General features: G+C 50.9%; 1 protein-coding gene across 1 annotated transcript in view; it reads left to right on the forward strand.

Moving 5' to 3' along the window:
* The first annotated feature begins 10,990 nt into the window (after window positions 1-10,990).
* The window catches only part of LOC144122164 (uncharacterized), a 115,077-nt gene continuing 101,393 nt past the window's right edge, over window positions 10,991-24,674 (forward strand). Inside the window, exon 1 of the mRNA XM_077655739.1 lies at window positions 10,991-11,085. The gene's annotated coding sequence lies outside the window, so the exon portion shown is untranslated. The remainder of the gene's footprint in view (window positions 11,086-24,674) is intronic.

Consider the following 24,674-nt stretch of genomic DNA (forward strand, 5'->3'; position numbering starts at 1 on the left):
GGCCTATGATACCACGTGGAAGTTCGGCATCCTCCATGACCTAGCAGGGCTAGGGATCCGCGGCAGGATGCTGAACTGCTTGAATGACTTCCTGACCAACCGCACATTCAGAGTCCGTCTAGGAGCAACTCTGTCAATGACATTCACCCAAAAGAATGGCGTTCCCCAGGGATGCATTTTAAGTACGGCACTCTTCATAGTAAAAATGAATTCTTTAGCCAAAGTAATACCAAAGTCCGTAATGTATTTAGTTTATGTAGATGACCTACAGATAGTATACACTTCTTCCAGCATACTGTCCTGCGAGAGACAAATACAAATCACACTAAATAAACTGGCTGCTTGGGCAGAGAAAAATGCATTCAAATTCTCTCCTCAAAAAACAGTAGCTGTTCTGTTCTCATTGCGACGAGGCCTACAGGTCAATCCCAGTCTGTGCTTGAATCAAACCACGCTGTCATTCAAACAGGAACATAAATTGTTAGGCGTCACTTTTGACAAGAAACTTACTACCACACATTAACAACCTTAAAAAGAAAGCATCCCAAGCCTTCAATGTATTACAGGTACTCTCGCGAAAACGGTGGGGTCCGATAGAGCATGCCTATTACAAATATACCGCTATTTGGTGGCGCTCCAAGCTGGACTACGGGTGCATAGTATATGGTTCAGCAAGAGCATCCTACTTGAAACCACTGGACCCTGTTCATAATCTTGGTCTGCGCCTGTTAACTGGAGCATATAGAACATCCCCGGTAAATAGTCTTTATGTTGAAGCTAATGAGGAAGATAAACGTGGAGAGTTTGCAGTGCTGGACGCCCTACCAAATATTGCACAAAGACATGAATATCTGCCACCATGGTACAGCCTCCCTTCGGTGTGTGATTTCACACTGACACACGTAAACAAAGAGGAAATGCCACACGAGCACATACTGCAAGAGTTCTTTGCCCTACAAAAAAAATATGACACCTAGACTGAATTTTACACTGATGGCTCAAAAACAGAAAGTCATGTCGGAAGTGCAGTAATTCAAGGAAAAAATGAAAAAATGATACGATTGCCACAGTATGCATCGGTATTTACTGCGGAGTGTTATGCCATCTTTGTAGCCATAGAACAAATAGTAAAACAAAACATAAAAATAGCATCATTTACACCGATTCACTGAGTATGCTCAAAGCGATTCACTCTACAAGTGCTGCTGAACCCATAATGGGAAAAATCATACATAACATAGTTAAAATCACAAAGCAAAAACATAACATTATATTCTGCTGGGTTCCTAGCCATGTTGGAATTTTAGGTAATGAGAGAGCAGATGCTTGCGCAGCACAAACTCGAATTGGTCATATAAAACAAGTTAACATACCACAGAGGGATTTTTCTAATTTACTGCACAGTAAACTCAGGAATAAGTGGCAGGTTGCATGGGAAGAACAGACAAACAACAAACTGCATTCTATAAAACCCGTTTTGGGAGAGTGGTGATCATCTAAACATCAGGAACGTTTTACAGAAGTTATTTTGTGTTGACTACGCATTAGACACACACATTTTACACACAACTTCTTACTGACAAAAAAAGAGAAACCTCTCTGCGAAATGTGTGGCGATGAACTCACGGTAAACTACATTTTAATTGTATGCACAAAACTGGAACAACTGAGGAAAAAATATTTCACAACATTCTACAATGAATACATCCCACTACACCCCATGTTACTTTTGGGTGATCAAGCACTGGTTGATTTTTCAAGCATTTTTAAGTTTCTCAGAGAAGCCAATGTTTTAAACAAACTTTAGATATAAAAAGCGTAACCTTTAACAAAAGCTCTAACTGTGTGTTTGGCGCTTCATAGCCTCAGCTGCTTTTGCGCCATTAAAATCAATATAACTAACTAACTAATAAAGAAAGCCATCACTGATTTTCCATCTGTGGAATTCAGATAGAAATTTCATTTGAAATTCTGATTAGGAATGGGTCATCAACGGTAAGCTTGCTCAGCTTGTCCTGCAAGAAGATTCTAATGCTGTTATGCCACGTTCCATGTTCGGACACTATGACCCTGAAAGGGCACTACGGCTTGTGCATCTTCGCGGCAAAAAACATTTGTAAGGACAAATTCTCACTCTTATTGATGCGGGTCACAAGCCCTGTCAGATTGAGCCTGTTACACAGTTGCTTTGCTTTTGATTTTGCTCTCTTTAGTGAAACATTTTGGCGGTCAAACATAGCATCCGCAGCCTGTGATGCTTTGCGGGAGGTTTCCGCAGAAAACACAGCGAACCCACCTTCTTTATCAGCAGGCAGAACACAGAGTGCCTCTTTCTGAAGGTAGGATAGCGTTCTTGGAAAGGGTAGCCTGGAGGTTGATTGCTTGTGTTGGCCAAGCACACCTACACCACTCCAAACACAACCGTCGATGTTGCGGTCCATTACCCGTCGTGAAACATGTCTCACTAAGGCCAACTGTTAGAAGCGGTCAATTTTGGTTCCATGGCGAATTTCGGCCCTCTTTCCAGCACCCGTTGAACCCCTTCTGGAAGGAGGACGCCGTCCTCTTTGTGGACCTGGTTTCGAGTTGTGGTGTTCCTTGGAGCCAACACCACCTTTACATTGGGATTCTTGGCGATTTTCTTAAGGTTGTGCGAGATCTTATGCAGATAAGGGATGACCACAACTTTTTGTTTTTCATCTCTTTCTCTCCTTTGTTGATTGGTACCCTTCAGACCTTCCGCCTTTTTCTCTTTCAGAATACTTTCCGCCAGTGACACTAGCAAATCACTGAGGTAGCCAGCCGCGCCAAAGCGGGCAGTTTATTTCTTTAGGTTTTCCTCAAATGTGTGAAAACACGACCATCTTGGTGGATCGCCGACACACAGCGCTTGTGTGTGTCATTTCTTCGTGTTGTCCGCATTTCATCGCGCTGTTTCTAAGTACAGTGTCATCAGGCATTGTCATGATGGCTGCCACCCAAGTTAGCAAGAATGTGGAGTGTGGCTGCCGCTTTTGCTCTGGAGTTGGCATAGTAATGCAGTGCTCGGCTGCCCCTCGCTGCCGCAGGTGTTCGCTGTGAGCCATGCATCATGCAGTTCCCCCCAGAGCTGAGAGGCACCCAGCCGTTCCAGAGCTCCTCCCTTTGCACGGCGCAACCTCGCAGTATGTGACATGTTGTCTCTGCGGTTCTCTTCTTGTCCTGATGGTGATGGTGTGTGGATCAGTCGCAAAGAGGGGACAGAGTGCGAGCAGTGGCTAACAGCTAGTGGAGTTGCGCTGTGGGTTTCAGAGCATGGCAGACGGAGAGGTGAGCACAGAGAGGCTCGGAGACAGCACACCGTCCACTGCGAAGCCTAGACATTTTGCAGCACGCGGCTTATTGCAGTATGTCTGGCTTGGAAAATGGAGTTTTTGACTGGCACATCCAGACCTATCGGGACCTTTGCAAACACGTGCAGAATGCTCGCATGACTGCTTGCTTGGCACTTGCTGCACACGCAAGCAGGCCTCGACCAGCCAGCTATATGGCCAAGTGCAGGGAGTTTGTTTTGCAAAGCCACAAATGGCATGATGTAACGGTATGATTAAAACAGGAGCATGTCATCAAAAAATAAAATGAACATAAAAAACTTGGAGGCCTTCTTAACCACATTCTTAAAGAAGAAAATGTGATAGCATTTAGTCTAGTGTCCGATGTTCTTTTTACGGTTTTTCCGCCAAAATTCTAGTTAGAACCAGTTTCATTGCCATTATATGGTATGCATGAATCATGCCTTTCTAGAATGTTTGAGAAATTTTGGGGGTGGGCCAACTTCTAAATTTTGTGTGCTGACATTTTCAACTTTGATGGTGCACTATGATTGTGGTCACGTGGTGTAGATGATGTCACGGGGAGCCCTCATACCCCTACTGGTGCAGTGGCGTATGCCACTGCCCTAGGTAGCTGTTTCAAACAGCCACCAGTGGGGCTTGTGAGACCCAGGTTGCTTTTGGCGAGCTCTTGTAAGGCTCATGCACCGTGCCACGATGGGAAAGTGGCAACTCCATTGAATTTGACAATGGTGGGCAGGTTGTGATGATGTCACAACGCCATGTGGCCTCTCTTAATCAATCGGGGAATTTCGTGGGCGATTTCAAATATTGCAGTGCTCTCTGATTGGACAGCTGAGGTCACGTGACCCTGATGGCATCACTGGGCAATTTCGTTATGGAGAAGCCGCAAGCCTTTTTTTGTGATCTGACAGCCTATATGCTATCAAATTAATACTATATTTACTCATTTGTAGATTGACTTATCTGTTCAAAATCATGCTCTCCAAATTTGGGGGCTGACCAGTATGTTAATCACAGAGGCGAAAGCACAGAAAAGGAAATGAGAGAATCGTGATGCTAGATCCTGCGTTTTGGTCGCCTTCACAATTGCTGCCCTTCTCAGATTTTGACCCACAGCACAGCATCACTGTGTTGACTCTCTTCTGTGCGCCAAAGTCGTGCTAGCGACCATTCTCAGCAGTGTTTAAGCAAGCCACGCATAGAGGCATTGAAGAATTGAGTGTCGGCATGCCTCTGAGTTGAGTGGCTATGTGCATGCATTAACACCAGGCTTTTGTGCACGTGTACAGGATTACTACCATTACTGTACTTCATTGATGATGCTGCAAGCATTGGGGGTAGGTGCCCAACTTTGATAAAACAAAGTGAAGGCCTTCACGTCTTCCTTTTTACCTTCCTCAAAACTAAACGTCTTTCTCTCAGCACATAGCACCATGTCTTATAATCAGTTTCTCAAGGTGTTGCCGTGATTACTCTGATATGTGGTGCGCTGTGCCAGTGACCTTAATTACGTATTGATATTGGTGGTTCTGTACGTTGCTTGGTTGACATATAGACTACAACTTTTCAACTTGTTTCTTTTTGCCGCATCCTGAAGTTAGGGCCTTAGCCTGTACAACGTGTCAACCAGTATGTGAGTAATGACAGAGACAGTGCTGCTTGGTTACACGCATGCGCTCTTTCCGTCTCCTTGGCCTTTTCCTGTTTGTCTCTTTTGAATGCGCAACGCGGTTCTTCAAAGCAATGCTCAGAGGATTGTATTTTCTTGGACGCAGCTCTAAGGGGCATGCTTGCTGATGCGGTTTTGACTGCGCTGGCATGTTTCCTGACCCTGAGTTACCATGTCAGTTTATTGTGGCTTTTTTACTGGTACCACACTGCATTATTAAATGAACAGTGGGTGGCATTCACTGTCAGCACTGTGGTTGCCACACGGATGATGGCCCTGGCCACCCCTTGGTGAAACTGTCTCTCCCCTGCAGGCCTTCCTCTGCTGCAGCAGCAGCAGCAGCAGCAGCAGCAGCAGCAGCAGCAGCAGCAGCAGCAGCAGCAGCAGCAGCAGCAGCAGCAGCAGCAGCAGCAGCAGCAGCAGCAGCAGCAGCAGCAGCAGCAGCAGCAGCAGCAGCAGCAGCAGCAGCAGCAGCAGCAGCAGCAGCAGCAGCAGCAGCAGCAGCAGCAGCAGCAGCAGCAGCAGCAGCAGCAGCAGCAGCAGCAGCAGCAGCAGCAGCAGCAGCAGCAGCAGCAGCAGCAGCAGCAGCAGCAGCAGCAGCAGCAGCAGCAGCAGCAGCAGCAGCAGCAGCAGCAGCAGCAGCAGCAGCAGCAGCAGCAGCAGCAGCAGCAGCAGCAGCAGCAGCAGCAGCAGCAGCAGCAGCAGCAGCAGCAGCAGCAGCAGCAGCAGCAGCAGCAGCAGCAGCAGCAGCAGCAGCAGCAGCAGCAGCAGCAGCAGCAGCAGCAGCAGCAGCAGCAGCAGCAGCAGCAGCAGCAGCAGCAGCAGCAGCAGCAGCAGCAGCAGCAGCAGCAGCAGCAGCAGCAGCAGCAGCAGCAGCAGCAGCAGCAGCAGCAGCAGCAGCAGCAGCAGCAGCAGCAGCAGCAGCAGCAGCAGCAGCAGCAGCAGCAGCAGCAGCAGCAGCAGCAGCAGCAGCAGCAGCAGCAGCAGCAGCAGCAGCAGCAGCAGCAGCAGCAGCAGCAGCAGCAGCAGCAGCAGCAGCAGCAGCAGCAGCAGCAGCAGCAGCAGCAGCAGCAGCAGCAGCAGCAGCAGCAGCAGCAGCAGCAGCAGCAGCAGCAGCAGCAGCAGCAGCAGCAGCAGCAGCAGCAGCAGCAGCAGCAGCAGCAGCAGCAGCAGCAGCAGCAGCAGCAGCAGCAGCAGCAGCAGCAGCAGCAGCAGCAGCAGCAGCAGCAGCAGCAGCAGCAGCAGCAGCAGCAGCAGCAGCAGCAGCAGCAGCAGCAGCAGCAGCAGCAGCAGCAGCAGCAGCAGCAGCAGCAGCAGCAGCAGCAGCAGCAGCAGCAGCAGCAGCAGCAGCAGCAGCAGCAGCAGCAGCAGCAGCAGCAGCAGCAGCAGCAGCAGCAGCAGCAGCAGCAGCAGCAGCAGCAGCAGCAGCAGCAGCAGCAGCAGCAGCAGCAGCAGCAGCAGCAGCAGCAGCAGCAGCAGCAGCAGCAGCAGCAGCAGCAGCAGCAGCAGCAGCAGCAGCAGCAGCAGCAGCAGCAGCAGCAGCAGCAGCAGCAGCAGCAGCAGCAGCAGCAGCAGCAGCAGCAGCAGCAGCAGCAGCAGCAGCAGCAGCAGCAGCAGCAGCAGCAGCAGCAGCAGCAGCAGCAGCAGCAGCAGCAGCAGCAGCAGCAGCAGCAGCAGCAGCAGCAGCAGCAGCAGCAGCAGCAGCAGCAGCAGCAGCAGCAGCAGCAGCAGCAGCAGCAGCAGCAGCAGCAGCAGCAGCAGCAGCAGCAGCAGCAGCAGCAGCAGCAGCAGCAGCAGCAGCAGCAGCAGCAGCAGCAGCAGCAGCAGCAGCAGCAGCAGCAGCAGCAGCAGCAGCAGCAGCAGCAGCAGCAGCAGCAGCAGCAGCAGCAGCAGCAGCAGCAGCAGCAGCAGCAGCAGCAGCAGCAGCAGCAGCAGCAGCAGCAGCAGCAGCAGCAGCAGCAGCAGCAGCAGCAGCAGCAGCAGCAGCAGCAGCAGCAGCAGCAGCAGCAGCAGCAGCAGCAGCAGCAGCAGCAGCAGCAGCAGCAGCAGCAGCAGCAGCAGCAGCAGCAGCAGCAGCAGCAGCAGCAGCAGCAGCAGCAGCAGCAGCAGCAGCAGCAGCAGCAGCAGCAGCAGCAGCAGCAGCAGCAGCAGCAGCAGCAGCAGCAGCAGCAGCAGCAGCAGCAGCAGCAGCAGCAGCAGCAGCAGCAGCAGCAGCAGCAGCAGCAGCAGCAGCAGCAGCAGCAGCAGCAGCAGCAGCAGCAGCAGCAGCAGCAGCAGCAGCAGCAGCAGCAGCAGCAGCAGCAGCAGCAGCAGCAGCAGCAGCAGCAGCAGCAGCAGCAGCAGCAGCAGCAGCAGCAGCAGCAGCAGCAGCAGCAGCAGCAGCAGCAGCAGCAGCAGCAGCAGCAGCAGCAGCAGCAGCAGCAGCAGCAGCAGCAGCAGCAGCAGCAGCAGCAGCAGCAGCAGCAGCAGCAGCAGCAGCAGCAGCAGCAGCAGCAGCAGCAGCAGCAGCAGCAGCAGCAGCAGCAGCAGCAGCAGCAGCAGCAGCAGCAGCAGCAGCAGCAGCAGCAGCAGCAGCAGCAGCAGCAGCAGCAGCAGCAGCAGCAGCAGCAGCAGCAGCAGCAGCAGCAGCAGCAGCAGCAGCAGCAGCAGCAGCAGCAGCAGCAGCAGCAGCAGCAGCAGCAGCAGCAGCAGCAGCAGCAGCAGCAGCAGCAGCAGCAGCAGCAGCAGCAGCAGCAGCAGCAGCAGCAGCAGCAGCAGCAGCAGCAGCAGCAGCAGCAGCAGCAGCAGCAGCAGCAGCAGCAGCAGCAGCAGCAGCAGCAGCAGCAGCAGCAGCAGCAGCAGCAGCAGCAGCAGCAGCAGCAGCAGCAGCAGCAGCAGCAGCAGCAGCAGCAGCAGCAGCAGCAGCAGCAGCAGCAGCAGCAGCAGCAGCAGCAGCAGCAGCAGCAGCAGCAGCAGCAGCAGCAGCAGCAGCAGCAGCAGCAGCAGCAGCAGCAGCAGCAGCAGCAGCAGCAGCAGCAGCAGCAGCAGCAGCAGCAGCAGCAGCAGCAGCAGCAGCAGCAGCAGCAGCAGCAGCAGCAGCAGCAGCAGCAGCAGCAGCAGCAGCAGCAGCAGCAGCAGCAGCAGCAGCAGCAGCAGCAGCAGCAGCAGCAGCAGCAGCAGCAGCAGCAGCAGCAGCAGCAGCAGCAGCAGCAGCAGCAGCAGCAGCAGCAGCAGCAGCAGCAGCAGCAGCAGCAGCAGCAGCAGCAGCAGCAGCAGCAGCAGCAGCAGCAGCAGCAGCAGCAGCAGCAGCAGCAGCAGCAGCAGCAGCAGCAGCAGCAGCAGCAGCAGCAGCAGCAGCAGCAGCAGCAGCAGCAGCAGCAGCAGCAGCAGCAGCAGCAGCAGCAGCAGCAGCAGCAGCAGCAGCAGCAGCAGCAGCAGCAGCAGCAGCAGCAGCAGCAGCAGCAGCAGCAGCAGCAGCAGCAGCAGCAGCAGCAGCAGCAGCAGCAGCAGCAGCAGCAGCAGCAGCAGCAGCAGCAGCAGCAGCAGCAGCAGCAGCAGCAGCAGCAGCAGCAGCAGCAGCAGCAGCAGCAGCAGCAGCAGCAGCAGCAGCAGCAGCAGCAGCAGCAGCAGCAGCAGCAGCAGCAGCAGCAGCAGCAGCAGCAGCAGCAGCAGCAGCAGCAGCAGCAGCAGCAGCAGCAGCAGCAGCAGCAGCAGCAGCAGCAGCAGCAGCAGCAGCAGCAGCAGCAGCAGCAGCAGCAGCAGCAGCAGCAGCAGCAGCAGCAGCAGCAGCAGCAGCAGCAGCAGCAGCAGCAGCAGCAGCAGCAGCAGCAGCAGCAGCAGCAGCAGCAGCAGCAGCAGCAGCAGCAGCAGCAGCAGCAGCAGCAGCAGCAGCAGCAGCAGCAGCAGCAGCAGCAGCAGCAGCAGCAGCAGCAGCAGCAGCAGCAGCAGCAGCAGCAGCAGCAGCAGCAGCAGCAGCAGCAGCAGCAGCAGCAGCAGCAGCAGCAGCAGCAGCAGCAGCAGCAGCAGCAGCAGCAGCAGCAGCAGCAGCAGCAGCAGCAGCAGCAGCAGCAGCAGCAGCAGCAGCAGCAGCAGCAGCAGCAGCAGCAGCAGCAGCAGCAGCAGCAGCAGCAGCAGCAGCAGCAGCAGCAGCAGCAGCAGCAGCAGCAGCAGCAGCAGCAGCAGCAGCAGCAGCAGCAGCAGCAGCAGCAGCAGCAGCAGCAGCAGCAGCAGCAGCAGCAGCAGCAGCAGCAGCAGCAGCAGCAGCAGCAGCAGCAGCAGCAGCAGCAGCAGCAGCAGCAGCAGCAGCAGCAGCAGCAGCAGCAGCAGCAGCAGCAGCAGCAGCAGCAGCAGCAGCAGCAGCAGCAGCAGCAGCAGCAGCAGCAGCAGCAGCAGCAGCAGCAGCAGCAGCAGCAGCAGCAGCAGCAGCAGCAGCAGCAGCAGCAGCAGCAGCAGCAGCAGCAGCAGCAGCAGCAGCAGCAGCAGCAGCAGCAGCAGCAGCAGCAGCAGCAGCAGCAGCAGCAGCAGCAGCAGCAGCAGCAGCAGCAGCAGCAGCAGCAGCAGCAGCAGCAGCAGCAGCAGCAGCAGCAGCAGCAGCAGCAGCAGCAGCAGCAGCAGCAGCAGCAGCAGCAGCAGCAGCAGCAGCAGCAGCAGCAGCAGCAGCAGCAGCAGCAGCAGCAGCAGCAGCAGCAGCAGCAGCAGCAGCAGCAGCAGCAGCAGCAGCAGCAGCAGCAGCAGCAGCAGCAGCAGCAGCAGCAGCAGCAGCAGCAGCAGCAGCAGCAGCAGCAGCAGCAGCAGCAGCAGCAGCAGCAGCAGCAGCAGCAGCAGCAGCAGCAGCAGCAGCAGCAGCAGCAGCAGCAGCAGCAGCAGCAGCAGCAGCAGCAGCAGCAGCAGCAGCAGCAGCAGCAGCAGCAGCAGCAGCAGCAGCAGCAGCAGCAGCAGCAGCAGCAGCAGCAGCAGCAGCAGCAGCAGCAGCAGCAGCAGCAGCAGCAGCAGCAGCAGCAGCAGCAGCAGCAGCAGCAGCAGCAGCAGCAGCAGCAGCAGCAGCAGCAGCAGCAGCAGCAGCAGCAGCAGCAGCAGCAGCAGCAGCAGCAGCAGCAGCAGCAGCAGCAGCAGCAGCAGCAGCAGCAGCAGCAGCAGCAGCAGCAGCAGCAGCAGCAGCAGCAGCAGCAGCAGCAGCAGCAGCAGCAGCAGCAGCAGCAGCAGCAGCAGCAGCAGCAGCAGCAGCAGCAGCAGCAGCAGCAGCAGCAGCAGCAGCAGCAGCAGCAGCAGCAGCAGCAGCAGCAGCAGCAGCAGCAGCAGCAGCAGCAGCAGCAGCAGCAGCAGCAGCAGCAGCAGCAGCAGCAGCAGCAGCAGCAGCAGCAGCAGCAGCAGCAGCAGCAGCAGCAGCAGCAGCAGCAGCAGCAGCAGCAGCAGCAGCAGCAGCAGCAGCAGCAGCAGCAGCAGCAGCAGCAGCAGCAGCAGCAGCAGCAGCAGCAGCAGCAGCAGCAGCAGCAGCAGCAGCAGCAGCAGCAGCAGCAGCAGCAGCAGCAGCAGCAGCAGCAGCAGCAGCAGCAGCAGCAGCAGCAGCAGCAGCAGCAGCAGCAGCAGCAGCAGCAGCAGCAGCAGCAGCAGCAGCAGCAGCAGCAGCAGCAGCAGCAGCAGCAGCAGCAGCAGCAGCAGCAGCAGCAGCAGCAGCAGCAGCAGCAGCAGCAGCAGCAGCAGCAGCAGCAGCAGCAGCAGCAGCAGCAGCAGCAGCAGCAGCAGCAGCAGCAGCAGCAGCAGCAGCAGCAGCAGCAGCAGCAGCAGCAGCAGCAGCAGCAGCAGCAGCAGCAGCAGCAGCAGCAGCAGCAGCAGCAGCAGCAGCAGCAGCAGCAGCAGCAGCAGCAGCAGCAGCAGCAGCAGCAGCAGCAGCAGCAGCAGCAGCAGCAGCAGCAGCAGCAGCAGCAGCAGCAGCAGCAGCAGCAGCAGCAGCAGCAGCAGCAGCAGCAGCAGCAGCAGCAGCAGCAGCAGCAGCAGCAGCAGCAGCAGCAGCAGCAGCAGCAGCAGCAGCAGCAGCAGCAGCAGCAGCAGCAGCAGCAGCAGCAGCAGCAGCAGCAGCAGCTTGCTTACCACCACACCCAGCGGGCAAGTTGTTCCTCTTATCTGCGTTCAGGTTGCAGAGTGTGTCACTTCTCCACGCTTGGAAGAAAAGGACTTGCCATGTCCCCTTTTCCACTTGTAGGGCGAAGAATGAGCCTCCTGAATAACTGCCTATGCAAAAATGAGGCTTGTGGCAGCTGTTCCTTCTTGCATTGCTTGGGAAGAGCGTCTTCATTTGAAGCAACCACCTGCCGGTGCAGTGGTGCATCTCTTGACCAGCGGTGCACCACTGCGCCAGTAGGGGTATAAGGACTCGCCGCCATCTATCATTTGGCCTAGTTGTGTAATCATAATCGAAATAGAATCATAATTGGAATAGATTAGTGAAGGCATTTCCTCCACATCAATCCAATTGATTGCCGCTAAATTTTTTCTTCCTTATTTCGTGGGGAGGTCCAAAGCAAAAATTTCCACTTCAGACAAGGTTCAGTTCAGTTCAGTTTATTTACCTTAAAGGCCCCCTTGTATCGGGGGTATTACATAAGGGGTGGGATTTTAATGAAATGAGCAAACAAAACAGCGAATATTATTTAGCACTGAAGGTGATCGGTTACATGTTCTTGAAAAGTAGAGGATGAAGCGATGTTGACGATGTCACGGGGTAGGCCGTTCCAGTCCGTTGCTGCTCGAAAGAAAAATGAAGCAGAAAAGGTGGCAGTATGCGATGGCGGCCGGGCAACTTGTAGGGGATGACTGGTGCGGTGAGATATGCGTGCAGCAGTTGTGATATACGGTGACCGATTGAGGGAAGAATGAAATAATTTGTGATAAAGGGTGAGACTTGAAATGCGACGACGGAACGAAAGGGGCGGTAGTCCTGATAATGCTTTCAATGAAGCATGGCCAGGATTCTGGTTCATCCGCTCCTAGTTCACAACGCCGCCACCACGGGCCGCATGAAGTTGAGCTCCTCCTCCTTCTCTTACATTCTTCCTCCCGGTTTGAGAGAGAGACGCTAGTAAGCTTCGCCCATTGTCCGCTTTGTGTGTCCTCCCCTCAAGCCAAGCTCCTCGGGAGGGGGGCACCCTTCGCGTTTCTGTTTTTTTTTTTCCACCCAGCGTGTTCGAAACGGGCTGACTGTGCGGCTCCCCTAGTCTGTTCCTTTACTGCGGTGCAAAAAAAGAAAGAAGTCGGGTTGGGGTTGAAGCGGTGTACACGCCCCGTCTTTGTCCGACTTTGAGGGGCCATTTGTCAAAAATTACTGGCGGTATATATGCACATCACACAAGATATGGCTAAACGTTCCAGAATTGTGCCAAGGCCCAGCTATCACTCAGTGAGTCCAGAGCATAATGCGTGGAATAGAATTATTTTAGCGCTGCACCCAACTTCTCCCCGTGGGATGGTCTGTGTCTTCATGGTAAATGGTGTTTTGCTGTACAGAGATGACTGGTGACAGAACAGAACTAGCGGCCGTATAAGCATCAGTAAGAACCTTGTGTTGCGCATTTGTTTACACGTCAGTGTTTTTATTTTTTCGAAAGAGGTTGCAGTTATAACCTGACTCACCATAATTGTCAAGTTTTTTCGCAACGGGGAAAAAAATTACGGACAACAATTAAGTCTACTGACGAGCTGTGAAGGAGAAAGCTCGCAGCGTGGTGTTCGGCTGCGGCGATGGCGTGCTGCTCTAATGCAATGGCCAGCCAAGCTGATCAGTTCACGCCGCCCGAATGGAAGTTGATGAAGGCGACGATACCCATACCCAGCTCGAGCCCCTGTGCTTCCTTTTTTCGAGTTGAGTTGTCGACAGAAGGACGAAAGGAAAAGCACGGGCTTGCTTACTGGCTCAATGCGGAGCCACGCCCAGCTGCCTGCGTGCTGATAGTAGGAGGTGAAAGATGGGAGTAAAGAGACAGAAGAAAAGCGCGCGCAATAGCCCGTAGGCCACGGGCCAATCCCGGAGGCAGTGCAATACCGGGCTGACCTGTGCCAGAGTGCGTTACGCCAAGCACTCCGCCATACTTTCAAAAATATGGGTAACACCCAAGCCTCAAGGGCCCATATGAGATATTAAGCCAGGTATGTGAATGGCATCCCCCTTCGAAAGCGGACCGGGGATTGAGCCACACCCGAATACTCGATCCTGTGCTTCCTTGCTATCGCTCCCCTTTATATTTCTCCTCGATATCATTTCCCTTTCTCCTCCGCCGGCTGCCGCTCCGGTGGTTAAGATATTAGATAGCAATTGCCATTATTTTCCTTCACTTTTGATGCTTTCGCGGTGCTTATGGTTTTAACCTTCAAGTGGGCCAGAGGTCAGTCCTCTCACGGCGTGGTTCCAGCTTCCACCGATATATGTGAGACAGTTACTGCGCCATTTCCTTTCCTCAAAACCAATTTTAGAAACTAACCTTGAAAGTAAAAATTGAAGATTGGTTTTTTGAGAAAGGAAATGGCGCAGTATCTGTCTTTCATATCGGCTGACACCTGAACCGCGCCATAAAGGGAAAATGGAGGGAGTGAAAAAAAAAAGAAGAAAAAGGTGCCGTAGTGGAGGGTTCTGGAATAATTTAGACCACCTGGGGATGTTTAGCGTGCACTGACATCCCGCCCTATCCACTGAGCCAATGCGGCGGGTTCCCTTCCTGGGTGCGGAACCCACTTCGGAAAGTATTTTATTTACGAAACTTAATTTTTCTTTTTCTGATTAGGTCACGTGGTTTTTCCAAACCTCTGGGGAGGACAACGCCTGATTTTCCTCCTTATGAGCTGCTATGCTTTCGCAAAAATGAAAATATGCTGCCTTCTACTTACGAACGGCGCTGATCATTTTACCTAGGCTGCTTGCACACAACATGTGTTTCCTGCATTTATACACAAGTATGGTGACAGGTTGCTCAGCGTACAAATTATTGAATAATACCATTTAAACGTGTAACCATTTTCGGGATGCGCTTGTATAGGAATTGTACCTGCATGCACGTGACTTTCTGGCGCCCTAGTTCACTGCCTTTTTCTGCATGTGTGTGTGTGTGTGTGTTGGGCTGAGTGTGTGGGTGTGCGCGCGCGCACCACGGTAGAGTCCATTGCATGCAGTGGCGCAAAAACGCGGAGCGCCCACTTGGCTTGTCGCAAGTTTGGCTTGGTTAGGAGGGCGAGGGCCGGCTCAGGATGTGAAGCTTTTAAGTTTCATGGCTGATCACCGGCCTGTCTTATGACGTAGGGATAATGTAAACAGGAAATTCGAGAATGTAACATGCAACCAGATCCCTCGGATTTTTTTTTTCATCACATTACTCCGCATGAACATGTCCAGATATCGAGAACCACACGCTCGAGACAACACAGGTTTTTGCGCGCGTGGTTTTCTTCCACCGGCCTTGAGGAAACGCGCGCGCCCATTTTCATACGACAGTAATTCATGTCCCCATAAAAAAAAGACATGCTATGCTTGATGAATCGTTTATCTTCAAGACAGTCACGTTTCCATGCCCGCCCCCCAAGTCGCCGCGTGCTCGTCGGCCATGGCGGCCTCGTCGACGGCGACGTGCGCAAGCAGTCATATCGGAAAAGAGCGGGCTTTCTGCGCACCTATTCGCTCGCGTCAGCCGCCGCCTCATCAACCGTCGTCGGACGACGTGCGAAAATTATCTGGTAGGTCCACATTGGTGGCGGCGCTCACCATCGGGTGAAAATCGCCGGCCTCATGCCGTAAAAACGCCTCATGCATCCCGGCATTAAACGCTGTGGCTGAGCGGGGTTAAGATACTAGATTACGATACCTGGTGACATGACCAAGCGCCGTCACATGTCCGAGATGGGAGGTGCACTAGCGGGTGGCTGTTGGCTGGTTATACGGTCGAGTGCTCATTGCTCGCCGGGCTAAATGTTACGTCATGAGACCATGCGAAATAGCCTGAAATTTCGAATACAAAATATGCAGAGGACACCAAGCCGCAGAAAAGACCTGTTAATGGTATAGCATCATACCAACAAGGCGGAGCTAAGTGTTCCCCAAATTTCTTAGTTTCAGCGCGGTTTCTTTTCTTTGTTCGAAAGTACTGCTCATAGTGCTGCCGCAATGAGGAGTTGTGTAGTCAAGTCATCAATGTTGTTCTTTGCGATCGTTATGGAGCGCTTGGATTTTGATGTAGGCGAAATGCTAGTGGTCCGTGTACTGTTCGATTTCAGTGCATGTTAAAGAACCTCAGCTGGTCGAAATTTCCGGAGTCTTTCACTACGGCGTTCCTCATAGCCTGAGTCGCTTTGGGACGATAAACCATAAACCAAAACGCATGGAAATATTATACGGCTTATGGAAAAGCGTGATGAAGGAGATTCCACAATTATTTTTGGGTGTGACATAACTATGAGGGATCGGAAAGCAAGCATTGCTTTTTCACGTTGTAAGAACTCGCTCAGCGGCAGCTGGAGCTGTGATGCGCCAAACATACCTTTTCACGTATTTGAAAGCACTGCCTGACAAATGTTTCAAAGACGATTAGAGATCATATAACGGCAGCAATGCGTCCCACCCGGTCCTCTTCGTTCCTTCTGTTGTTTTTCGTAAGTGATCTAAATTGGGATCCAAGTGGAGACACATCACTTATGTTAAAGCTGAAATTTACTAACGTACCCTGACGCCCGGATCTACATGACGTTACTCACCAGCATGGTGACGTGACTCGATTACGACCGACGCTGAATACCCCCGGGAATTCGGTCCCCTACTGTGAATGCTGAGGCGGCCGCAGATAGAACATGCCATCGCAAATGAGAATCTCCAAAAGGAGGCCATATTAGGTTCAGGAGTGAAGTTGAAAATAGCGAAAATTAAATGTAGCAATGCGCACATTCAGTTTAACTTCTTCAGCCTACCGAATTTCCTAACCTGTTGAGTGTTTTGCTCAATTCTTTGTTCCTGTCCTTTTGTGCAAGTTGCAAAAAAAAAAAACGGTGGTTTAGCTTTGGTTAAACCTGGAGTGATGCGATAGCTACAGCTGCCCGAGTGGCACTTGGTCACGTGACCAAACACGTGACCAACAACGTGATCAGCCGCACCACGTGACCAACCACGTGACAGGGTGGCGGCGCATCTACAGGGTGTCAACGCAGCCACAGGGTGGCGGTGCCGCCACCACCACGGCGCCGCCACGTTGAAGGCTCGAAATGCTGCCGTAATAATCGCTACAAAAACTCGTACAAAAAATCAAAGCGGCAGTTTACTTGACATGACAGAATACATTTATTATCGCATCACATCATGGCGCAGAAAAAGTCTAAACGATACATTTCGACAGTTTGCTAGAAATACACAATGCACTTATGCACAGAACCAGCCTGAGAAAGTGTCGGTAGTAAATATTAAGTATGGCAAAACTTTACACTTTCTACATAGACGTGTACCACTTGCAACCGCCACACATCACTAGGCTGGTTGTGAGGAAAGGAGAGGTGCAACATTCGCGCTACAATGAGGTCAGCCACATGAACCGCGCCGTTTCGCAGGGAACATAGGCAGCCAGAGGTGCACTGCGAAGGCATTTCAAGTGTGCACTGCAGTAATTATAAAACACAATTGGCCTAATCTTGATGAAACCCAAAAAACACAAAACAACACAGCGTGGCGCGATACAAAAAATATAAACATATCATACATGAATACAGATACAGCGTGTAAATATTGCACATCAAGGAAGATTATCACAAATATGGCGAAGAACGAAGAACATTTACTGCACATATAAGTCGCCACAAGCACAAACAAAGCATTTCACTCTCGTTTAGTCGTACCAGCGAGAATGCGAGTTTTAGCATTGAGTGAAGAGACATAGTAAACCGTTCAAGCTGCAAGTGTGCACATACTGCACTACAAAAATTTTTGATGAATATTTCATTAAAAAAGTAAGAAATGATAAAAACTGAGGCATACAGACTTGTGGAACATCGCGAGCAGGCAATTGCTAATTGCAGGCAATTTTTGCTAATAGAAGTCAAGTCGACTGCTGAAAACATCGTTTTTCTCTTTCTTTGCGAAGCATTTCACACAGTTTGGGAACTGATTTTACTTTCGTTGAAATGCCAGCAGCTTTCAATTCGGTCCGCAGTTCAACCGCGTCCATATCCTCGATGCAAGCGGGAGGTGTAACCTCGCGCTCCATTTCAGGAGCGCTTCGAGCCCTATTTGTGCGACTCTCTTCAATCATACCCTCAACCCAGTATGAACGATCGTGTTTTTTGTAAGCTCGACTTGTTGTTACGTGCGCGCTATTCTCAAGGCGTTTTGCTAGCTTCAGCGCATCGGCGGCCGCATTCCATTTATTGGATCTTGCATGATGCAAATGCTTCAGAATATCATTCTTTTTCTCAATGCCTTCGCTCGAAAACCACCCCAAACACTTGAATTCTTTATGCTTATTTGAGGCATGACAGACAAGAATATGCATATATGGCGTCATTCTTTCAGCCCCGTAACCCTTATGCCCTCGTTCTCCAAGTTCTAAGTACGTTTTATGGAATTTGGCTATTTCTTGCTCGATGCTTTCGCCGGTCGTGTTATGTTCAAAATGATCAAAAATGCGACTAAGCATTTTCCAAAGTGAGATGATTTTTTTTTCTGTTTCCGGGCTGAGTTTTCCAGTGAGCCTCTCTGGCAGCATTTCGAGCAGGCGCTCGCAGGAGTCTCCTTGAATACAGGTGAAATTTTTTCCTTTTCTTTCGTCCTGCCACAGTTCAAATTTTACACCACAGCTATTAATTGCCTGCACAATTGCTTCCACGTGAGTGCTCTTGGTGTTTAAGTTCGTAACTTTACCGCGGTTGTCTTTGTCCATTGCTTCGACAATCAATCCATCAACCAGGCGATTAACAACTCTAATGCGCATGTGTAAAATGTCTGGAACCACAAATGCAGGTTCAATGTTGAATAGGGGAACGACTTTCATTCCGAATTCTTCAACAATGCCGTCCTCCCTCATGTTTTTTAGAGTGCGCAGAAGAGGCGGCTTATTACACTCCTCTGTGTTTGCCGCAGCTCTGCTTCGTTCTTTTAAATTAATACGACAGAAAGGACATGGGTGCCTAGAAGACGCTGACTGCAATCCTTGAACCATGAGCAAGAATTTTAGATCTGAGCCCAGACAGACTATGACGGGAACTTCCTGTCCTTCCAAGCTGACACTGCCCCTTTTCACAACACTGTTAACTTCGTCTATCAAATCCTTCAAACTTTCTCTAATCTGAAAATAGTTTTCAGAGACTTCGACGACTGCGAGCAGGCGATGTAAGGTATGGCTCTGCAGCCTCCGGCTGCTGTCAATCAGGAGAAAAGATAGAGTTGTCCAGCTTGTTCGTGTGCTGACTACACAGCCATCTCCTTCTATTTTGACCAAAATTGGCTGCGACCTGAGCTGTTCTCCTGTCATACCTCTATTCACTGCGTACTCCGCAACGGCAGTTTCAAGTTCGTGCACAAAAGACACCTGAGCGCCAGCTGCTTCTCCTAGGGTTTTAAACACAGCAGTGCTTTCGTCTAGTTTTTGCCTGTATGAATTGATGACACGGAGCGAGGGTAAATTAGGGACAGCTGAAGACATTTTTTCCCAAAAAACATTGCTTACAAAGTGGTCGTCTAAGAGCGCGGTGATTGCACGGACGCTTTTCTTCTCGGGGGAAGAAAGATCCTGATAGTCAGTTTTACCATTACTGCGGTATTCTTTTTTGATTCCTCGCTCCACGGAGATTCCGTGAATGTCCGAAAAAGTAATTTTGTGCAGTAGCCCTCGAAGGTCTTCTACAACCAACTGGCATAAGTCCAAGCCATAGCTTTCCAAAATTCCTTCTAGCCCTTGAACTATCACGCTGCCTACAGAATGCAGCTTTCTTCTATCGGTGCTTTTCGAACCTTCCCCGACCTTTTTTCCGCAGTTGTTGAGCAAGCGGCAGTTTTTTGCCTGTGATGACAGGCTTTTGTTTTCTTTTTGCAGCTGAAGGCATTTTGCCTCAAAATCCTGAATGGACTTACGCAGTTCAGAAAGAGACCGTTCTGATACACCCTCCATTCGCTTCACTTCTTCTTGAAGCTTGAATAATGATGTCCTTGATACTGTTATTTGAATTTTGAACAGAACTTTCCTTATCGAAGGGAATTTTTACATGGCGCTCTTTTTTAAGGAACCCCTCTTTTGCTCGGCCATTAATTTTTCTGTACTGAGTATCTACCGAGGAGCAGAGGCTTCTAAATCTTGTCTCTACTGCAACCTTTAAACTCTCTGGGATGGACATGCCAAGTGGAATAAAAGATGTTATTGTCTCAAAATAAGATTTCTCCAAAACCGTTTTGTTGCTAAAGATTTCCAGAATTGTCTTATTTGTCAATGTAAATGAAATTGCACATTCAGAAATCTCTAAGCGCAAAGCTCCCGAACTCATTTTTAAGAAATTCTAAACAACACAAATTGAAATGCAAGAATCAATACTATATATATCGAAAAAAAGAACAAAGTTCCAAAATGTTTGCTGGCAACATATATGTGAAAGGCGGAAGGCTCACTATTTCTGTGGGTTAGGTTCTGCATGCAACAACCTTCGACACAAGGAACATTTGCAGACTTTCCACAGGATAGCCGTTTGGAAAGAGCTTGCAAGCTTTCTGTCGTGTCACAGCAGCCTTCACACGCACTGGGAACTCAATTGCCACTACACTGCCAAGTTTCGTTTCTCGAGTATGCCACCCAAAGGAAAGATTCAGCTTTGAAAAGTCTGACTCATTGCAAACAATCCAACCCCTTTCGAGCGGCCTTCCTTTCCTACTGAAAACCCATCTAAAGATGTCCAGGTCTATGTTCACCTTGACAAGCCCGCTGGATCGACGGCTGTTGGAAAGTTTCTTTTGCACAGCGTAAATTAATTCCTCAGCAGCAGCTTCCAGTCGTTGTGGCGATGGCTTGCTTGGGTGCTTAAATTCCCGGAGACAGGCGCCGTTCAGATTTTTTCTTGGTTCAACGGAGCAATGCCACTTGGAATATCCTTTCCATTGTATAAGGTATCCCTTGCTCTGTAAAAAAAAGATGGCATGGTGAAACATTTAGCGCAAGAAAACTCACACACGCCGAGGAACGACAAAACGAAGCACAAGTGAACCAAAGAAAAGACAAAGGAAAGATATGTCACTACGAAATGAAGAGCCAATGAACTTGAATGGTAATTTATGCAAATGTTAACATATCCATTTGTGACGAAATGAGTGCCTTAGAGGACTTAAGTTACTGGGGATTGAAGGGTTTGCTCAAAATCTTGACCGCGTTATCTACCTTACTGGACTCAGGCTGCCCGCTTAGCGCGAAAAAATATATTTATGAAAAATGCTTTGTCTCTGGCATCATCACTAAGTTTGGAAGTCGAGTGTTCAAAACTGGCGGTAGTAGTAGTAGTAGTAGAAAACATTTATTCATAGAAAGGTAGGATAAAGAGGCGGGAAAAAAACAGATTTTGGGTGGAGTCCTTATTTCAGGACCCCAATGTCCACCGCAGTTGCTCTTGCTTGGGATATCAGGCTACGCTGGGTCACCAAATCGGAGCTGAGCAGGGCAGACTCCCACTGTTCCTCGGATTGATGTTTGTCTAGTTCGGAGGGCTTGCTACCGGAGCAGCCCCATGTTACATGGTATGTTGTTGGAATTCCGCCACACCAGGGGCAGATTCCGTCGTATCTATCGGGAAACATGATATGGTATTTGTGTAGGTTTGGGAAGGTGTTCGTCTGTAGTTGTCGCCAGCCCCTCGCCTCTGCCGCCGTTAGCTTCGAGTGTGGTGGGGGATAGACTTGCCTTTGCGTTCGGAGAAGGAGGAGGCGTTCGCCGTACATAGAGGGAAGAGGGGTGACGTCGGGGAGGTTAGTCGCTCGGTTGGTGTATCTCGAGCTAGACTGTCCGCGGCCTCGTTTCCCTCGAGCCCCTCGTGCCCAGGAGCCCAAGTGATTTGGTACTTGCATGTGGAATTTTTAACATGTGGGGTAGTCAGAATGGGAGCGATGGGGTGTGGAAGTCTGCCAGTGAGGAAGAGCCGACACGCCGACTGGGAGTCTGTAACAATTTTTAGTCCGTTTCGCGTGGTATCGCCGTGCTGGATGGCGAGACCGATTGCGGCCGTTTCTGCTACTGTGGGAGAGCAGTTGCGTAGAGAGGCGCTGGCGATTTCCTTGAAGTTGGTGTCCAAAACTACCGCCACCGCGTTCGTGGAATTGGGGTACATGGCTGCGTCGACGTATACAGCATTTCGTGCCTGTCGGTGTGTGCGGCGCAGGTAGTCCACTCGCGCCTTTCGTCGTCCCTTTTGTGAGTTCGAGTGAAAACTGGCGGTATACCAATTGCGGAGACATTTTGTTATAGGAAGTCTCCCTGACTGCCGCGCTTTGGGGCCTCCTACTGTGCAATTTTACCAATTTCTCTAACACATTTTAGTCAATGAAAACCTAAAAACCTAAAGAAAACGTGATCAAGACACCTCTTAAGTTTATATTCCTCGCAGCTTATTTATATGCAAGCTAACAACATTTTTTCAAACATCAATAAACAAATGCAAAAGAAAAAGGTTTGAATTTTTCTGGGCTCTCTTATACAGATAACAGCAGTAACACATACCAGGTGCTACAGAGAAGACTAAGTCATCATCAAAATTAAGCTTTCTCGGATTAGCTCAGCTAACAAAGCATCGAAAGTCGTCGGCGTTCATTGCGTTCATTGGTGTTGGCGTTGACAACTTTCTTGGTGATTTTGTGGAAAGGAAGGGCGCATATAACTGGCCACCTGTGTAAGTGGGTGCCTCAATAGCGCTTTGAGGTACGTGATGGTGGTGAGAGAAAGATGTGGGCTGCATGCATTAGCACTGACAACGTTGTGGCAGACACACGGCACTGCAGCAATAGGCCGCAGCCTGACCAACCTCTCGCGATCAGCCATTAATTCAAATGCCACCTGCCAGGGTGGCAGGTTGGGCGCACTGCTCATCCAATGTGCGGAACGCTAAGCCGCGTCTGCTTGCACGATACATCACAGCTCTCGCTCTCTAACAACGTTCAGCAGTAGTTGAGCAACAGCTAATATTTTTTTATCCAGCTGATACTCGGCTAGATAACGTGGTCAGGCAGCAGCCGCTGCACGGCTGTGGAGCCCCTGCGCAGAGACGGCGAAGACTAGGCTTGGCGGTGCGGCGAAGTCACTTGCTGGGTTGCTATGGCAGCGGCGCAGCAAGGACGTTCAAGATCAAACGTGAGGTGACGGCGAAATCGCACCGACGAAAGCAGGAAAAGCTTTCGCTTTTAAAATATGGATTTTGCGGCATAGTATACCAGTGCCCGCAAACTGTAGCTAACCGGTAGTTACCCAGTAGTTAACAGGCAGTAAACCGGGAGGAAGCTGGTTTACTAATTCTGATATTAACTTTTAACTATTAGTTAGGCGCCTAGTTGCAGTTAGAGGTAGGTTACTAATATCCGTATCAGTTTTTAGAATTTCGAAAACGCGATTACCCTCATCGCAGTGGCTCGACAAAATTTGGCTACATCATGCGATGGCTCAGCGGTTAAGGTGCTCATCTGCTGAGCCGGAGTACCCGGGTTGGCACTCAACCGCAGCGGCTGCGCTTCTATGGAGGCGAAACGCAAAAGGCACCCATGCGCTGTGCAATATCACTGCACTTTGAAGATCCCTAGTTGGTCGAAATTATTCTGGAGCCCTCCACAACGGCACCTATTTGTTCCTTTCTTCTTTAACTCCCTCCTTCATCTCTTCCCTTACGGTGCAATTCGGGTGCCCACCGAGATAGGCGGGACAGTTACTGTGTCATTTCCTCTCCTCAAAAGCCAATTTTCAAGAACCAGTTAGCGCCAAAATACATGCGCTTTCGAAAGCATGCAAGCAAAGAACCCTTTCCAGTGCGCGTAACTGCAATTGTTAAAAGTTAATTATTAAAATCTAGTTAACCAGCTGAATAGTTAAAACGATTCACCGGAAACAATTCACACTGGTAACACTGTGCCGTAAAAGCCATATTTTAAAGCCAAAACGCATATTTTTGAAACGTCTTCCAGGTAACACCTGGTATTCAGAGTCGCTCAGCTAATGCTAAGGAAAGCTTGAAGAAACAAATGCGCGCGCTGCAAATATTCTGCACTTGCAAGGTTTAGGTTGTCATCTGTTCTATCCAAACATATTGTTGTGCGCTTATTTTTATTCCTCGAGATGGGAAAGCGAACCAGCTGCAGGTCAAATCTTGCCGCTTCACTCCTCTGTCAGTAGGTATGCTATACCGTTTTACATCGCCCACGAGCGATTCCTCTTTAATTCGCTCGCCTTGCATGCTTTGCATCATGTCTACTTGTGAATGACAACGTATCCGGTAACACTGGCATGCGTACATTAGTAAATAAAGTCCTCACTTGGTCTACATTTATGTTGAAAATGTTGAGCTAAAGTTATGAATAACAAGAGAGATAGCGCTACTTGTTAATTACGTACTTCAAAAATATTATGTCCAGCAGAAGGCGCCTGCTGTATTTCTGCATTATTCGGACCTTTGCATGTTATCTCTTTAAGCTTCCCTAAATTATCTGCAGTGCCTTGCATATCCTTTGGAATAATAATACATTTGCTCCGACGTCTCCCTGTACTGCTTTTTTCTGGCCAAATGTTGTAATTTTACCTAATAAAATATGAGAGCACTACGTAAACCGCAATTAGCAATTAGCAATTAGCATGTAAGCAAGGGCCTTAAGCTGTTTGCAGGCTATAAACATGAACGACCGGTCGTTGTGTACATTTTTTATGGTCGTTGTTTTATGAGGGTTTAACGCCCCAAACCGACTCAGGCTATGAGAGACGCCGTAGTGAAGGGCTTGGGAAATTTCGACCACCTGGGGTTCTTTAACATGCATCGACAACGCATAGTACACGGGGCTCTCGAATTTCACCTGCATCGAAATTCGACCGCCGAGGCCGGGATCGAACCCGCATCTTTCGGGCCAGCAGCCGAGCGCCATAACCACTCAGCCACCGCGGCGGCGTGTCACGTGTCGCATGTGCAATGTTGAATGCTAACTGTGATGGGTGGCAATTCTATGTAGTAGTAGTAACGGTGATTTTATCCAAATAATAAAAAGAAAAGAAGGGAAAGATTTTTCCTGCTGCGAGCACCTGAGCTGGGGCAGCGCAAATAAAGGGATATCAGGCAGATTAGAGAAATGAAATAACTATAGCCATAAACTATAGGAGGGAGAGTGGTCAGGAACTATGTACAAGTATTATCTTTACAAATTCGCAGTTATATGTCAGAAAAAAAACGAAGAAATTTTGAGGACACTGAAGACTGCTTCGTCATGGAATGCGAAAGAATCAATGTTTAATCGTGGCCCTCGTGGATAGCTCCAAACGAAGACGTGTCCTTTGTTTGTTCTTGTTCCCAGATCACTACCCGCCGCGGTGGCTCAGTGGTTAGGGCGCTCGACTACTGAGCCGGAGTTCCCGGGTTCGAACCCGACCGCAGCGGCTGCGTTTTTATGGAGGAAAAACGCTAACGCGCCCGTGTGCTGTGCGATGTCAGCGCACATTAAAGATCCCCAGGTAGTCGAAATTATT

The sequence above is a fragment of the Amblyomma americanum genome, chromosome 2 (genome assembly GCF_052857255.1).
Source record: "Amblyomma americanum isolate KBUSLIRL-KWMA chromosome 2, ASM5285725v1, whole genome shotgun sequence".
NCBI lineage: Eukaryota > Metazoa > Arthropoda > Arachnida > Ixodida > Ixodidae > Amblyomma > Amblyomma americanum.